Here is an 11,699-nt window from a genome sequence, read left to right on the forward strand (position 1 = left end):
ATAACAAATCAAGGTTTGGAAGGTATTCCAGTGACTTTGCAGTATTAAAAGTGGAAACATCAACAAGGTACTGAGCTTTGTAGTTATGTCTGACAGAGCACATACTATTTCCCACCTCTTCCTCAGGTTTCACTCCATTTCTGAGCATCTTCTCACTGCCATGACCCACAGACAAATCTCCAGATAGACAGCATGTGACAATTAAGTACTGTGTCTTTTAAACAGACTTTAATGGACAGATTTGGGGTTGTACTTTATGGCCTGAGTAGAAAGACTCAGGAATTTTTAGATACTGTAATTTCTGTCCTGAGCTCTCATGCACAGCAATTTTTCAGTCAGCGTGTGTTCTGAACTCCTTGACATTTAGATAATCTAAAAATGGCTGTGGAAAGAAAGAAGGAGCAATCTAAGAAAATATTTTAACACTAGACACTTTAATTCAGACCTTTAAAGCAAATAAATTATTTCTGAGGAAAAACAAATGTCTTTCGTATATCTGCTTTCACTAAGCTCTTTTTCTCTAGAACTTGAGGGTCATCAAGAGGACCAAGTGAGACAGGAGGTTTTCTTCTGGCTTCTTCTACTTTGATCTTCTTCCTTATTCAGAACAGTGTTCTTCCCCAATTCCTCAGGATTTGCTCCTTTCCCCAAGCCCCTGTGTCCATCAATACCTCCCTCCAGATGAAATACTCACTTCATTCTCGGAAAAGACCTGTGTAGAATCTCTTAAAAACACTGTTCTTCTCTGCCAGTAAAAAGAAAGCCTTTAAAAGTATTCGTTGGGCTCTTGGTTATTGAACATGATCTGTACAGGAGAAGCGTTTTAAGAAAATGCAGATGGCATAGATGGCATAGAAGACAAGGTCAAGATTGAATTTGGTCTCAAGCAGAGGTGGTCTAAAAGGAAAAGGGAAGCAGCTAGTTCATCAGGAACACTGGGAGTAGTTCATGGTTACAAAGCAGAATAATGAGGGAGATAGAGATAGGATTCCAGGATTCTTGATAATTCATGCCATGTACAAAAATCCCTATAATCTTGACTTCCAACAAGTTTTGTTGTTCTTATATCTTGATGAGATGCAGAAAATTATTTCAGGGCAGACCATAGGTCACAACTTGGTGGGTCCTCTCTCTGTGTAATAATTCTAATAAGTCTACTGGTGCTTTAAATAATGTTAAAGTCAGATTTATCAAAAAAATGTAAGACAGGCTTCATCATTAATTTTAAAGTGATTTAAAAGACAATCATTGAGTTCAGAAATGAAGATCATTCAGGAAGTGAGATTCAAATTCATCCCACAGCATCTGTCCATGAAAAAATAAACACACAAATTCAATACATAGATTCCTATGAGGTTCCTAGTTAGTTAGCCATTATGGTGTTGCTGCAAGTACTACCCAGATGGCATATATGCTGAAATGTGAGTCTCCATTGAAGTGTGGATCAATCTGCTCGTGTGTGCTCTGGCACTGAGTAAGAATGATGTCATTACTTCATAAAAGCAAAGTGTGCATGTTGTGAAAATCCCACAATTTCGTCACTTCTGTTCACTTAGGTATAGTTTATATTAATTTGTATTGAATTTAAAATGGAAGTCAGAAATGAAAAGAACTAGTCCAGTGTTAAACAGGTGATTAAGTTTACCAGAATAATTATCTAAAGCTTGTATAAACCTTTTATCCTCAATCTCCAGTAGTAAGTGATATGATAAAATTCTTAGTCTTAAGATCCAAACACACATATGAAAGGTCTGGAAGAGAAACCCACAATCTTTATAAACTTAAACAGCAGTCCCACTTCCCAGTCTGAATACCCCAGCTCTTGCTCTTCCTCCGACCTTGTTCATGTAGCATGTCTTTATCAGAAGACATTTATGGTTGAAATGCCTTTAAATAGTCCATGAAATGGTTTTGATGTAGGGTGAACCTCAGTACTTTAAGATTATGGTCTAGATCCTGCACCTTACCTAACTTTATAGAAAGGCTGAAATATATCAGAACTTAAATAATTCTGCAGTATAGCTAATGAGAGGCAAAGTGCTAGGGCAGAAAGTGCAACATGAATCCTCTTTCCTTACATGTCATGGAGAAGTGCTTACAAAAGCTGCTTCTGTGTCAGCAAACTGAAAACTCTGAGGAACATGGTGGGAGGGAAGATTGTGGAGATCCATCAGCCAAAGCCTTGATACTACTGATGGTGCTGGGGACAAAGATACGAAAATTACTTCCAGAAATAGATGAAGAGGTTGTGTTTGCTCATGTTTCATAACTCACTTCCAGAGGGTGGAGGAGGTTGCTATTTCTAGCAATCCTGACATAGCGATTCCTCCCAAATGACTTTATTTAGGCTTTGCTCAAGGGACCAGGAATTAGTGCAAGATCCTTGACTGATTAGCAGCCTATCACCTCTGTATATTGTTTCCATCCTTCACGATTATTCACTTCTCCTTTTGGATGCATAAGACAAAAGATCATTAACACAAGTGCCTGTAGTCTCATTTTGACAAAGTACAAGGGTAATTCCTGTTCAAAGAGGCAAAGGCACATAGTTGGCCAGGAGATTTAGGTTGGGCAGTTATATTTACTTCTCAGACATATGCTTGGACTTTACACTTCAGATAGATATTTTTCCACATAATACTAATCACCTTTAAAACTAGGGATTTGACAGTGGGGATAGAGAAATGTTTGAAGCTTATTCTGAATTTAAGTACAGAGCATAGACAAATGTGCTTTAATAAAAGGCTGTTCATTCAAATCAGATTGATTTGAATCATTTTCAGTCTAAGAATGACTGTATTTCTCTGTAGTGCAATTGTGTCATCAGTCCTGGATTTAGATGTGTAATTCCAAAACTCATCAGATCAGAATGTCTAAATTTTGCTTTGATTATAAATATAAAGGTAAATTTATTCTTTCAGGTTATCTCTGTATCTCCCACACATCTGAGCAACTATGATGCTTTCATGTCTATCTACAAAAATTCCACATTCTGTCATTTTGCTGAGAAAATGATAAAATAGAGAGAAAGCTCTAACACAAGCTAGCCAGACAGAGGGTCAAGTTATGGAGTGAGTGAAAAGACTTAATGTGTAACCATAGAAGTTAATGAATAGCAGACACCTTCTTGCATAACGGAAGAGTAAAGTTTAGGAAAGTTCTGTGGTACTTTGTGATTTCTGTTGTGAGGTCTTGGAAGAATCAGCATCTGCTGCATTAGGTTATTACAGGATTCTCATCCAAAGAATCTTGTTCCTTGCATGTTTTTTATTTAGAACTAAATGAAAAAAGAAATACAGTGATTGAGAAAAAATTATTAAAGCAGAAAATTATTATTACAATAGAAAAATTATTCAAATGGGAAAAACAGAAAAATTCCTTTAATAAAACAGAAATTATTAAAACAGAAAAATTCATTTTCCATTACCATTTGAATCAATAGAAATTGCAAGTAAGATCAGACCTATTTTTCATCACATGCTGCCACTTATGTAGCACAACCCAACTCCAGTTTTGGCTTTTTCAAAAAAACACTGTTATACTTAATATACCACCAGGAGAGAGGAATGAAGGCCCATTTAGCGGCTATCAGCTGCTTCTAAAGGAAGCAGGCAAAGTTGTCTATAGTTTTACTTGAAGAAAGGAAGATGCAGAGATAGTTCAATTGTTTGATCTTTATTGAATATAAACACACAAAAACTTGAAAATCAGCTGTTCACAGCCAGAAGAGTGATTGGCTGAAAAGACACTAAGCGGACATTTGTCATTCCATTATTATAAGTCAACACAGTGGAATATTGCTGCTAGCAATGACATGATCTTTTAGGAAAGTGAATGAAACACCACTTTTCAAAAGGATGTACTCAGAAAGTGACATTTTAGTCTGGCATCTGTACATGAAAAGCAACTAATTGGAATAAAATCCCAGTGTTGTTAGTTCTTACTGAACTGGTAGTCAGTTGCAGTGCTACAAGTAGGCATGCTCTTCAACCTGAAAAATATGAATATGCAATAGAATAGAAATATGAGGGAAATATGCTGACAAATGGGAGATATTTTAGTACCTGTGATATATATATAGATATATAGATATATAGATATATAGATATATAGATATATAGATATATAAGCTAGCCCAAAACTAACCTAGAAAGATCCAACCTCAGAACTGTGGCATATTTCAAAGTGTGGATCAGCATCACATAAACCAGTTGGCTGAATGTTATGACATCATGTTGATGACATTTCTCTCTGCTTGGAAGTAATGTGATAACGATGGAATGGGCAGCACCGTAGCACTCCAGTAGCCTAAATAACTCTGCAGTTTTCTGCAGATCAAATAAACAGTCAGCTGGTCACACCAGTTAGTACTGTTCTGCCCAGCTATAAACTGAATGTCTTCCCTAATCATCTTCCCAAACAGGCATATTTACTGATAAATCACTGAGTGATTTATTGGCCAAGCAGCAAGACAGAAGAAGGAAATAAAGGGAAGAAGAGGGTTATGAAGCCTCTCTTGTGTCATAAGGAGAATAGCCTGGACAAGGGACCTATGGGGCTCTTGTTGTAAGGAGAATGGGAACTAAGCATGGTAAATGGGTTTCTGAGACTGGTGTCCTTGGAACAGGCAGAAAAGAGAAAGGGGGGCAAGTGGTAAGGAGCAACCATGAAGAAAAAAAGTGAAAAAAAATATTTGTGGTACAAGAATTATTTGCTTGTTGCCAGGAGTCCATAAAACAGAGAGGAGAAAAGGAAGGCAGATTACATTGTCTGTGAGTAGAGAAGTGATAAGACTAGATGGCAAGGTCAGTAAATACATCCTCTAAAAGTATTGGTAAAATGCTTCGGTATACACAGACTCCCCATCCTTGAAATTTTGTACACCTATGATCAAAAAGAGACAAGCCAAACAGATTATGACAATTTATATTAACTTTATTCAGATTTGATGAACAAGATTTGCTGCACCAGAGTATCCATTATTTTTCTGGAAGGAGATTTCATTTTTCTTACTACTGCAGAACTTTAATGACCTGAACAATGGCACAAAATATACCCTCAGCAAGTTCAAGGATGAAATAATGAGCTGCTATCCAGAGGAGCCCAGACAGGCTGAAGAAATGGCCTGACAGGAGCCTGAAGCAGTTCCACTAAGGCACTGCAAAATCCTGCACCTGGGGAGGATGGGCTGGGGCTGACTGGCCAGCAGGCATCTTTGTACAAAAAGATGTGGAGATCCTGGTGGACAGCAAATGAGTTGAGCCAGCAGTATGCCTTTGCTGTGGTGCACACTGAGCTGCACTAACAAAAGCATAGCCAGCAGGTTGGCAGGAATGATGATTTCCATCTTCAACACTTGTGCAAGTAGTTCTAGAATCCAGTCTTGAGCCTGCTATTGCAAGGAAGATGTTGAATAAGCATTACAAGTGCAGTGGAGGGCCAGCAAGACAGTGGGCTGGAGCACCACAGGCAAGGAGAAGCAGAGCTCACTAGATTTGCTCAGTCAGTAGAGCAGGCTAAGATATACTTGCATTAACTGTGTTTCAGTGCAGTGCCAGACTTCAGAGCAATTGCACCAAATTATAGAACTGTTTTGGAATTATTGTTTTTTGCCTTGTGCAAACATTAATATAGTCTACCTTGTATTTTTATAAGGAATCTGTGGAAAGTAAAAAAGCAAAAAAAGAAGCTGCAGAAAACACCGTATTGTTTTGCAGTGGGTTGCACATAGCATGCCTGGCACTGTGCAAAGGACATTCACATAGTGCTTTTCATCGGGCATGCCATAGTTGGTGTGGCATGTTAGAGCCAAGAAGCCAGTTTGTCATATGCCTTCCACTTCACTGAAATTTGTGCCAGGCAATGGAAAACATGGTAGGCATGAATGGAAACCTATCAACAGCAAGATCTTTGTCTGCCAAAATAAGAAAAATGACACACTGAGTTGAATTATTTTGCTATTATGTCACAATCCCCATTTTCCCCCACAGTTTCTATTGTCAAGGAATTGATACTTACAGACTAGGAGTATACAGCTCTATAAAATATCTTTCTGCCAGGATTTATTATGGTTTTATTGCTACTCATCTACAAAATCAAAGAATTGCTATAGCACACTCTGCTCCACCAGTTACATTATTTAAGAGTCCACATAGACAAAAATCTATTCTGAAATAAGAAATGAGTGTATTTTGTTAGCATCAGTATTTTTGTCACATTTGTAGGTAAAAATTTTTATACATGGATAAGCCAGAAATAAAAGCCCAAGTAAACCTATCTAGATGAATGTTAAAAATATGTTGGCACTCTTGGCTGGAATGTGGGTAAAACACTTGGTCTATTTCAGCATGTGTTCCCATCTACCCACTTTGCAATGCAGTGCAGCTACAGCACATAATTGTGAGCTCATTTGGATACTTTCTGAATGCCATCCAGGCATTTCTGTCAACTGCATTGTTTTGCCTGCTACCTTTCAATTTCTTTCAAAGCCCTGGAAAATACTTGCATCTGCAAGCACACACACACACATCACCCAAGTTTAATTGTGGAGCCAACAGGTTCACTGCAGTGACTGTACAGCAGTTTAGGTGGAACAATTGCAGTGTGCCCAAGAAGTGTATTCCTTGATGAGTGGGGAAGCACCTTAGGGATAACAGTTTGTGTCTTTGGTACAGTTGAGATGGCAGTGCAGGATAATCCAGAAACATGCATTTCTGTAGAAAGATTGCACCTGCAAAAGTCTATATGGTGACGAGATGGGTCAACCAGACAGCTGCTTCACTTCATGCAGAGAACTAAAGAATACCAGGGAATTCTGCAACTCTATCTGCCTGCTAGGACAAAAAATCCAACAAGTCCACATTGGCTCTGCCAGTTCAGTTTGCAGCCTGCAGTGACCATCTCCCTTGCGAAGAGAAGCAGCCTGTTCTGGAGCAGACTGGGTAAGCAGAAGGCATTGCCAAGGGAAAGGTGGAAGGCGCCCCCCAAATCCTGCATCCATGAGGCAAACTCTAGAACAGACCCCGCTGCTAGAGACAGCCCTGGCACAAGTCAAGCAGTAAGACAGCCATTGAGACTGGCTGGCATAATCTCTGTAGATCTTATCAAGTACATACAAAAGAAGTACAAGGAGAAAGCATGTCCACAGCAAGATCTGATGCTTGCTATATAACACTGATTCATAGATTATTTTGGAAACATAAGTAAGAGGGATTTCTGGGCTGTGGCCAGTGTAATAATGTATATGGAGAGGGGCTTAGCCTGATGGTGAAGATGCTGCTATTTCCTTCCCCAGTTTCAACTAGGGGTGTTTTCCAAGTGAAGTAAGTGTAAATAAGTAATTTGCATGCTTTAATTAACTGTCCATGCAGTAATGGAAAAATTACAACCAGATCATAAATTCCAGCAACTGCTAACAGGATAGATGGATTATACAGAGATTGCCTGTGACAAGACACAGACAGGAAGGCTTCTTCAGGTAATACTGTCTTGTGCCCTCTCCATCTGGGTTGTTTGGCAAAACTCCACATCCTAGTTTAAGATTATGTGAATGTTCTCACACATCCCCTTCACCGGTTCCAGCTAGGGAAGCTTGACATTTTTGTGCATCAGATAGACCACAGAGTGAATCAGAAGCTGGAGCAAGGAGATGTTCAACAGCTTGTCTTCTTCTGTCTGGTTATAACCAGGCACTGCTATGGTGCTTATTTACTGGTCACAAAAACTTCTCCATGCTTGCATAAATGGAATTCATCTACTCCTTGAGTTCCCTTGCTGACATGGAAATATGTGCATCCACATTCATGAAGTCTATCCAGGCTACAAATTTTAGTGCATGTCTTTTATTCAACAGCTCAGTCACAGTAAATATTTCCAAGTGAAGAGATGGCTCACTTGAACAGGTGCATCAGGAGCTGGACCCTACATCCTGTGATGTGAAGATACAAATGCAAGTAATGGATTCACTGTTAAATTTGAAGTTTTATTGTTCTATGCATATTGTGAAGTTGTTCCAGCATTTAAACAAAAAACAAACAAACAAACAAACAAACAAACAAAAAACCCCCAAACAACAAACACAAAAAACTTATGTAAAAATGGCAAACCCTTCAGTCAGATTCTGTAAAAAGGGAGCACTGTGCTTCCAGAAAGGGCAAGAGAGACTACCTAGGACAGCCAATCTCAGCAAAGTAGAAAAAGCCACAGATTTTTTCAGGATTCCAAAATGGCAATTTAATGGCAATGCTTACTTTTATTAACTTTAATACCATTTTAATTGTTGTATGCTATTAAATATGAACCATTAAAAGATCAAATTGATTGAAACCTAAACCAGAAAGCAAACCTCACTGTAACTCAGATCATATCCAGGTTAAAAGATCACAATCAGAGCCCAGCAAGGAGTTGCTTTTACAGAGAACTGCCAGTCAAGATTGTCTGCAGCGGATTTTTACCCCCCATTGCCTTTAAGATGAGGAGAAGATACTTGTATACACAAGGTATACAGGGGTTTTGAGGCTGTGGGAAGAACATATAGAAAATCTGGTTGGAAATGTTCGAAATATTTTATGGGACTTCTTACACTGGCATTAAAATAGTCTGATGATGAACACCAGTAAAGGAACATAATTATTTGCCCTATTAATTAACACTGTACCATGTTTATGGTGCGTAATTTAGTGTAAGTCCTGGCACAATTATTACCTTAAAGGCAGAAGAAATATTCCAAGCCTCAGCATTATTTAGATTACATGGGCTCTCTCCCTTTCGCAGAATTTTTCAGTGGTGGAAGTTACAGCAAAATGCTCCAAGACATTAGGCATGGAAAGGATTGTTTCTAAACTTGCATTCCCTACCTTTCCCAACAGAGACAATGAAATCAGTGTTTCAATTATAGATCTTACACACTATTGGGCAACAAACCAACTCTCATCTGTTTGTTCAAGGGTCAGTAGCATTTGCTTAGCTGTAAATTTAGGTAAGCTGCTGACACTGTTGCCATTTGTTGCTCAATGATGTCTGACAAGAAAAAATATTTGATGATTATACTCTTTCTCCAGCAGAGATTTATTACGCAGACAATTCACAACATTGTGAGAGCTCTTAAATTAGGGCTTAATGGCTGGTAGCCTGCAGTGTTAAGAAAAAAAAGTCACTGTTCTCTGAAAGAAGTGAACCTTAATGGAAATGTCTTTGTTTTATGATTCAGTGTAGAAATTATCATAGCCATGAAGGGTGACTGAGACACGCAGAGACTGAAATTGCTATTCAGCCAGGGTATTGCTAATATGGAGGGTCATGTATCCTGCAGTCTTGGTCTCACAATTACTCAAATCAGGAACCAGTTCAATACATACCAGTGGGAGATTTTCACCTCTAACTCCTCTTACCTTGTGATAGGATTCACTGGGACTTTAGGAATGGAATTATCTGGGCTATTCTCAGCCTGTGAAAACAAAAGCATTTCCTTACATAGACTTTGCATGAATAAACATGCAGACAAAATACAGGAAAAATTCAGATAGAAATTAATACCAGTCCATTACTATCAATATTTATTTAAACACCAGATCCTGTAGCTCAAGAAGAACTTGGATAAACTGCATTTGTTTCAGTGCTCAGTTACTTGTGCAGGACTGGAAGAAGTTGCGCTGCCCAGGCCTCCTGCTAGCTGAAAGTGGTGTCAGGAAGGTGACTGTTGAAGAACTGGCTCCACCGTGTGGGCTCTGGAAAGTGACCATCTCCAGCAAAGCAAGAAGCAGCATCCTTCACTTAAGTTTTCAGCAGGAATGTTTGTGTTGTCTATGAGGTGAAGGTAGGATTACACGTGGGAATGTCAGTTAAAAAAAAAAAAAAAAGAAAAAAATTACTGGGAATTGGAAGAATTAAAAATCTTAGTCTAGTAAATATGTATTATCTCCACCATAAAGGTCTGAGACAACTGGTCCATGGGCTTCCTGGTCTAGTGCAGCGTGGAAACTGGTCTAACTGCAGGAAGGAGTTTCAAGTTCTTCAACAGTTTTCTGACAGATCTTCCGCATGATATTAGTAACAGTCAAAGAGTGAGAGTGTGCTACTCAAATTTACCAAATCCATATTTTTTTCCTAACACCTACTGCATATTCTGCTTACTGATGGCACGACAAGCCTGCAAAAGCATAAGTTAATGTCAACCTCTGACTTAAAGAATTAGTGGCAAAATCAGTGAGACTTACTTTGAGAATTCCCATGCGGATGACGTGCTGTCAGTGCTCCTGCTTGTGCTAACTACAGGCATGGTTAATTAGTGACTGAAACCTTTCTTTTGCATACCTGATGGCATCATTGCTTCCAACCTTCCAGTTGGATTTTCCTGTAGAGAGGCAGGATGCTGTCTCCAGGGAGATCTTGTGAATAGAGTGCTCAACAGAAGGGTTGCAATTTATTATGCCAATCTTTTTGTTTTCTGAAGCAGAGACAACTCCATCTGTATGAAGTTTGCTCTGCTGTCCTACTTGATTTATCATCTCACTTTATGGTAATTTTCATTTTCACATATATTAATATATTCTTATTTACCCTTCTTTATTTGTACTCTTGTTCTTCACAGTTGTCCTTATTGAAAGTGAGGTATTAATTTAGGCTGTGGACTTGCATCTTGACTTCATCAGTTTGCAGCACTCCTTCTTCTCCATCCTCCTGTTTTACAGAAAATTTTCCATCTAGTATGTATTTTTTTTCCAAATAATGGTCTTGTGGAAGATGTCCCTGCCCATGGCATGGGGGCAGGAACTAGATGGTCTTTAAGGTCCAGATCAGGCCTAGGATTCTACAAGTGTTTTGCTCATTTAAGTTCATGGACATTCTTGCAAATATTGTGCTATTTAGTCCAAATATAGTTTAAATTTTCTATAATAGCAATACTGTGTTGGTGCTTATTTTCCCAGTAATATCACAACTTCTCCATCTGTATTCAAATCTGTTTGTGTGCTTTAATGAACACAAAACTGTACAGTTTTTCTGTCTCTCCCTCAGAAATAACCCCAAATATGTTAATTTAATGTTATTGCACTTTTTTTGCAAATCAATGTGTGCGGCAGCTGTAAACTGAAAAGAAGATACTTTAAAAACTATGTTTAAAAAAAACCCTTGAGTTTGATTTGATCTCTAATTCATCGTTAGTTGCACCTTACCTTTTGTGGGAGTGAGGAATTTTACAAAAAGTTCTCTTAAATTCTTGGGAGTGGGGAATCTTATAAAATGTTCTATTGAATTCTTGGGCTTGGAAATAAAATAATTCTTGAATACATGTTTTGTGCTCCAGTATTGACTAAGATAAATGCCAGAATTCATTGAGATGGAAGGCAGATAGACAAGGTAGAACACACATCATACAACTGCTCCCTTTGCTGAGGCATGGGACAAAATGCCTCAGGAAGAAACAGATACTGTTCCATTTTGTACAATTCCTTGACAATATGAATGTTCTTCAATGCTGATTACTCAGCACAGAAGCATCAGCAAGGACATCCAGGAGCATCTTTCTTTGAGATACAGAAAAAAAAGATACATGTTATTTTCATTTTGTAGTTACTACAAAAATGAAAATATATTTTGAATATGAAAATTATTTTTAAAAATGTAGCATTATAGCTGGTTGTACATGAGTGCCATACCAGGAATTCACAATTCACCTACAAGTTTACACATGACCAAAAGAT

This window comes from Melospiza melodia, chromosome 1, assembly GCF_035770615.1.
Source record: "Melospiza melodia melodia isolate bMelMel2 chromosome 1, bMelMel2.pri, whole genome shotgun sequence".
NCBI lineage: Eukaryota > Metazoa > Chordata > Aves > Passeriformes > Passerellidae > Melospiza > Melospiza melodia.